Below are 6,786 nucleotides of genomic sequence, written 5' to 3' on the forward strand. Positions count from 1 at the left end.
TTTCCAGCGATATTTCTGTCTCAATCCTTGTCGCCAGTTTTCTGTCCTGTTATTTTTTTTGTTGCTGCAAAGAGAAAATATATGGAGGTGCCCACACTCTGGATTCTTGTGAAACACAATGAGAGGTTTATTATAAAGTCTTTACTTATACAATCAAGATGGTGATCTTCCCAAAGCCCAGCGGAAACACTCTGCTGATGGCACTCCACATCATATGACACAGCGTCTACAAGTATATATTCCCTGATACGTAACAGCATCATACATCATACATTTGGGCAGCACGGTAGCAGTGTGGTTAGCACTATTGCTTCATGGGTCCAGGGTTCAAGGTTTGATTCCCGGCTTGGGTCACTGTCTTGCAGAGTCTGCACATTCTCCCCGTTTGTGCGTGGGTTTCCTCTGGGTGCTCTGGTTTCCTCCCACAGTCCAAAGATGTGCAGGTTTGGTGGATTGGCCATGCTAAATTGCCCGTAGTGTCCTAAAAAGTAAGGTTAAGGGGGGTGTTGTTGGGTTACGGGTATAGGGTGGATACGTGGGTTTGAGTAGGGTGATCATTGCTCAGCACAACATCGAGGGCCGAAGGGCCTGTTCTGTGCTGTACTGTTCTATAAAACAAAAAGGTGAGCGATCAGAGCCTGCCAGTACTGTGTCAGAGAATCCTGAGATTTGATACCACTCTAGGGAGTACTGAGCCTGGTCATCTTGGGCTGGGACTGTATCTGGAAGTAAGTTGCATCTCGGAGCATTGATAAAGGGTCAGGGAGCACTGAAGGTGTGTTCTGAAGACCAGAAACATTGGGTGGTGCCCATAATCTGCAAGGTTTGGGCGGAGGGGCCCAAGCCGGAGGATCGCAGGGGAGGATTTGAGATCATTAGAAGGCTACTCCTGGGATTTGGAAGGATTAGAGAACGTGATATTGTGATCCAGAAACACATGAGTGTGTGATATAAGAGAACAGGAGTACTGGTGTTCTGAATCCAGGCTAATTGAAGAGGCTGAAAAAAGGCACATTGTGGGATACCCATGATCTGGCAGAATTGAAGGGGATTCTTGGATCAGACAGCCTTGAGTGATGGAGAGTCAGAAAGAATCTGGACTGCCCTGTTCTATCTGGACGGAACCACCAGACATACAGTGCTCCCATGGCATTAGTTTAATGAATTCCCACCTTAAGCTAATGTCAAGCACTAAATGCACTTTAGCACTGTAGATTTTGACTGTACTTATTTTATAACTAGTAGCTGTAATTAATTAAAATATCCTTAATTGGACAGCACAGGTAATGTAATTAAATTCTCAAAGACTGAAGTGAAATATAAACATGAACAGTGATACAATTAGTCTCCTCTGCTTAACTGAAGTTTCTGAAATGTAACCATTTATCTTATCAGCAAGAAGCCAATCAAATATTCATACATTACAACAGCATAAATATATCTTTCCCCCAATATCAACAGGTGGCACTCCTGGCTATCACACTGGGATTAACACCCACCGGAACTCTCTAATACTGATCCCTGGCTACATTTTACCAGTTCAGTGGAAAGGCACTCATTTTCCCCAAGGCCAATAGGCAGAACTGCTTTCTGAGTTGCAAATTTCATTCCTGCTTGTCCATAAATTCTGTTAACTATCTGTCCACAAAAGAGAGAGGTGGACATATAGGGGGTGGGACTGGGGAAGTGGCGGAGAAGAATTTATCCAGGTGAAAAATGCAATTCATTTTTGTTTCATTTTGGAAATTCAATTTACCAAGACATTGCACCTCATCCAATTTCATTTCTGCACTGCCATCCACTCCCTTCTTCTCTGCTCACCTCACTCTTCACCCCCTCTTGTCATGCATGATATTCTTTTTCTCCCTTGCAGTACCCCATCCTCTCATTCCCCCTCCCTTCACCATACATCCCTCCCATTTCCTTGACAATTATTTCCTCCTCGGAGTCCAATGGATAGACAGCAGACACTTAGAATGCTCACGGAGCTAACTTTGGATGCAGCTTGTCATATTCCCATGCATCCCATGGCTTTATTTTTCTGGCCAGACTGCTCTGTGGGACCTAGTCAAAAGTCTTGCTAAAATTCATGTTGACTATGTCAAATGTGTTCCCTCATTGACCCTCCTTGTTATTTCCTCAACATTAAAATGAAATTAGTCAGACATTACCTTCAATCCATAATGACTGACCTGTGCTTTTCAAACATTAATTCCCTTTGCCCCTCAGACTTCTTGCCAATAATTTGACCATTGTTTGTCTTTGTGGGGACATATTTTCCCCGAATACTCACTATCTCTCCTTGAATCTCTCTTTAGCTATTCCCAATCCACGTTTGCAAAATAACATTTCAACTGACCTTTTCCCAATTTAGAACTTTTACTCCTGGTCTATTTTTGTTCTTTACCATAACTAGACCAAATCTAAGTGAATTATGATCACTACTGTCGAAATGCTCTCCGACTGATATCCTCTCCTGCAGGGGACCTACAGGATGGGAATACTTGTCTTCTTCTGCCCCTTGTGGAGTATGAGCTCCCTCGCTAGGGACAGGGTATATCAATTACCCAATGTATAAAAGGTCGGCCAGTAAGGCACTGACCAGAATATGAACCAGGTAGGTGTCTACTAGGTAGTGTAAATATTGTTTGTGTAAATAAAACTTTGTTACTTGTTTTATTCAGTGTGAACTCCCCCAATCCTTATTAAATATCCCATCCAACTCACCCCATCATTCCCATAAGCTCTGCAAAGGGGCAGAACAGTAGCATAGCGGGGTAGCCCTGTTGCCTCATGGCGCCGAGGTCCCAGGTTCGATCCCGGCTCTGGGTCACTGCCCGTGTGGAGTTTGCACATTCTCCCCGTGTTTGCATGGGTTTCGCCCCCAGAGCACAAAGATGTGATGGGTAGGTGGATTGACCACGCTAAATTGCACCTTAATTGGAAAAAATGAATTGGGCACTCTAAATTTTAAAAAAAGCTCTAGGAATGCCCCTTCTTTTGTTGGGTTTGCGAAGTACTGTGGAAAAAGGTTCTTCTGACTGTGTTTTAAGCCCTCCATACCGTTTACACTTATTCTATCCTTGTTAATACCATGGCAGCTGAAAACCTCTGTGATGACTGCACCATTGCTTTTGCATTACTCAGAAATACGCCCTGCATACACGCTCTTTCATCTCCTGCTGACTGTGATGTTGATAATACATTTACAACATTGTAAGTACCCATTTTTTGTTCTTCACTGTGGCAGTCGGTATTAGGGGTATTACGGTGCGGAGTGCAAGCCGCACTTCTACCGGCCAGAGAAAGTGCACCTGGTGAAGGCTTCCCACCCCTTTGAACGCCTCACCATGGACTTCAAAGGGCCCCTTCCCTCCACCGACCGCAACACATACTTCCTGAACGTGATTGATGAGTACTCCCAGTTCCCGTTCGCCATCCCCTGTCCCAACATGACCGCTGCCACTATCATTAAAGCCCTCCACAACATCTTTACCCTGTTCGGTTTCCCCACCTACGTCGACAGCGATAGGGGTTCCTCCTTCATGAGCGACAAACTGCGTCGATTCCTGCTCAGCAAGGGCATTGCCTCAAGCAGGATGACCAGTTATAACCCCCAGGGAAACGGGCAGGTGAAGAGGGAGAACGGAACGGTCTGGAAGACCGTCCTACTGGCCCTACGGTCCAGGAATCTCCCAGTCTCCTGCTGGCAGGAGGTCTTCCCCGATGCACTCCACTCCATTCGATCATTACTGTGTACCACGACCAACGAAACACCTCATAAACGTCTTCTTGTCTTCCCGAGGAAGTCCTCCTCCGGGACCTCGCTCCCAACCTGGCTGGCAGCTCCTGGACCCATTCTGCTCCGCAAACACGTGCGGGCGCATAAGTTGGACCCGCTGGTCGAGAGGGTACACCTCCTTCATGCTAACACTCAGTACGCCTATGTGGGGTACCCCGACGGCCGGCAGGATACAGTCTCCCTCTGGAACCTGGCGCCCGCTGGATCCCCACCGACACCCCCCTCACCAACCCCACCTACTCTGCCACGGGCGCACCCCACGGCTGCCCCCTTCCCAGGGGGATCGGTCCTTCCACTGGTCCCACCCAGGGGTGATGAAGCTGAAGAAGCCACGCGTCCAGAGTCACGGATGCCCGAGCCGTTGCCTGCATCCCCGCCAAAACTGCGACGATCACAGAGGACGACCAGGGCCCCCGATCGACTAATAGTTTCATTATGAAATGTACCTGTAAAGAAATACCTGTAAATAATTTGTGTGACATGTAAAAGGCAAAACACTGTACCACCGATAGGTACCGCCATAACCTCCACCACTGTATAACACAAGACCACCACCCCCGCCGGACTCTTCTTTTTAACAGGGGGTGAATGTGGTAGTCGGTATTGGGGGTATTACGGTACCTAGGTTGGAGGTACCGGATGCTGTAAGATCATTGGTGTTGGAGAACCTGATACTGTAAGATCATTGGTGAAGCCTGCCTGCTGGGTCTGCCCAGTAAGGCGGAGTATGAGAGTCTGTGTTTCCCTAGCTGCTGGATTCTGTACCTGCGCTGCTGGGGGAAACATCTAGTTCAATCAAGCCTTCAATTGTCCTACAATCTCTCTTCGGGAGTTATTGATCGTGCATCAATTTATTGACCTAGATTTGAAGAATGGAGCTCCGCATCAAGCCAGAGTGTCTGCAACTCAGCCCCCACGTGGCAAACTCAGCGGAGACCTTTAAACACTGGCTGGCGTGTTTCAATGGATACATCAGGACAGCCACAACTACACCCACAGAGGACCAAAATCTGCAAGTTCTCCACTCAACCCGTTTGGCCTCATATTATGATCTTTCTCGCATAATACAACTCCTTAAACCTTTATTGATTCTTTAACCAATATTACAACCAACTTCCTTTTGCAATCCCCTTCTCCATCATAACTGAAAATTCTGTAACCAGGAACATTGAGCTGTCATTCCTGTCCTTTTTTCAATCATGGGCTGAATGTTACTAACCCTTTTCAGACAGACTGAAGATAGGAAAGCCCACCCACCAGATGCCAAATTATACGAACTAAGTGCTCAATTAAAACATTTTACTGGTGTCCGGAAGAGCCATCACTGCAGTTTCCTGGTGAAAGAGTGGAGGGGTCTCCTTTATGGCTGTTCCATGGCCTATGGAGGGGCTGCAAGTGGCAATGGCCCCGTGTGGCTATAGCATTGCCCTCCCTGATCAATAGACCTGCCAGCTTGACACTGGAACAGCACTTGAAACAACTTACCTTGTGTTCAAGGGTGCTTTAGCAGGGAGGCACCCTTTCCTTTGTCCTGTGGCTTAAGGATGGCCATGTCTAATGGTGGCGCTGCCAGGGCTGCACTGCTGCCAGCCTTTGATTGGGCCAGCAGCTCTGGCATGTGGGCCACTGTTGTCAATTGGACCACAGTCCCAGAGGTGATCTCTTAATAGACTGGCATTAGAAAAATGCAGTCCATGATCCTGCTGCCCGCCAGCACAGGGCCATAGCCTGCTTTCAGCTCTGGTTGTGCGATCTCTTAGCTTGTAGAGAGAAATTCAAGCATAATGGTTAGGATATCATAATTCTAGATGGTTTTGGTGCCTTCAGCTTATCTGCCTGATTCACTAGGCTCCTTGCATTGAATTATATGCTATTAAGCACAGGCAACATTGATTGTTGCCTATTTCCTAATCTTTGTTTTCTCTGCCTTACTCATTCACTAATTTTCTATCTTCTATTTGAAGCTTTATTTCTCTACATGCTGAAACTAGACTCAGTTTTCCATCCACCTACCAAGCCATTTTAAACTATCCCCATAGGCAATAGGAAATCTCCCTTCAGCAATGAACCCATCTGGCTGGTATATGTCCCACCTTCTCCAGAACCAATTGCAATATCTCAGGGACCAATCCCTTCATCCTACATCACTCTCCAGCTTCACATTCATCTTTGATTTCTACACCCACCTTGTACTGGGGTACATTTTCTGGTGAACATTTAATTTAATCGACCTATAAATTATACTAGATAAAATCATATGTTCAGAAAACAAAAACAAGTTAAGTTGTTAGTAGTCATAAACTTTAATTAGTTGTTTTAGTCAGATCATGGCTAAATCTTAAATTTACTTCTGCAGTGTGTAGATAGCAGAGTTGTAACTAAATACATGACACCTCAGTTCTGTTGAATGCATAGCACTGTGCGATGCGGGATGAGATTACTACCTTATTAACTATTATTCCTAGCTCCATAAAATCTGCCTTCAGGACATTATCCATCTTTCCACCTTTGATTCGATACAGATATTGTTCACAACCTTTAGTTGTTTATCCTACCCCTCTCAGAATTTTCTGCAGTTGCTCAATGACATTTTAAAAACTATTTTCACGGGACGTTGGCATTGCTGGATGGGCCAGTGTTTAATTTCCCATCTCTAATTACTCTTGAGAAGGTGGTGGTGAGCTGTCTACTAGAACCGTTGCAGTTTATGTAGTGTGGGTGCACCCACAGTGCTGTTAGGAAAGGAGATTCAGGATTTGCGACAGTGAAGTAACAGTGACATACCATTATTTTACTCATTCATGGGATGTGATGGGTATTACTGGCTAGACCAGCATTTATTGCCCATTCCTAATTGCCCTTGAGAAGGTGGTGATGAGCTGCGTTCTTGAACCTCGACAGTCCATGTGGTGTAGGTACACCCACGGTGCTGTTAGGGATGGACTTCTAGGATTTTCATTCAGCAACAGTGTAGGAGCAGCGAT

Source organism: Scyliorhinus canicula, chromosome 7, assembly GCF_902713615.1.
Source record: "Scyliorhinus canicula chromosome 7, sScyCan1.1, whole genome shotgun sequence".
Taxonomy (NCBI): domain Eukaryota; kingdom Metazoa; phylum Chordata; class Chondrichthyes; order Carcharhiniformes; family Scyliorhinidae; genus Scyliorhinus; species Scyliorhinus canicula.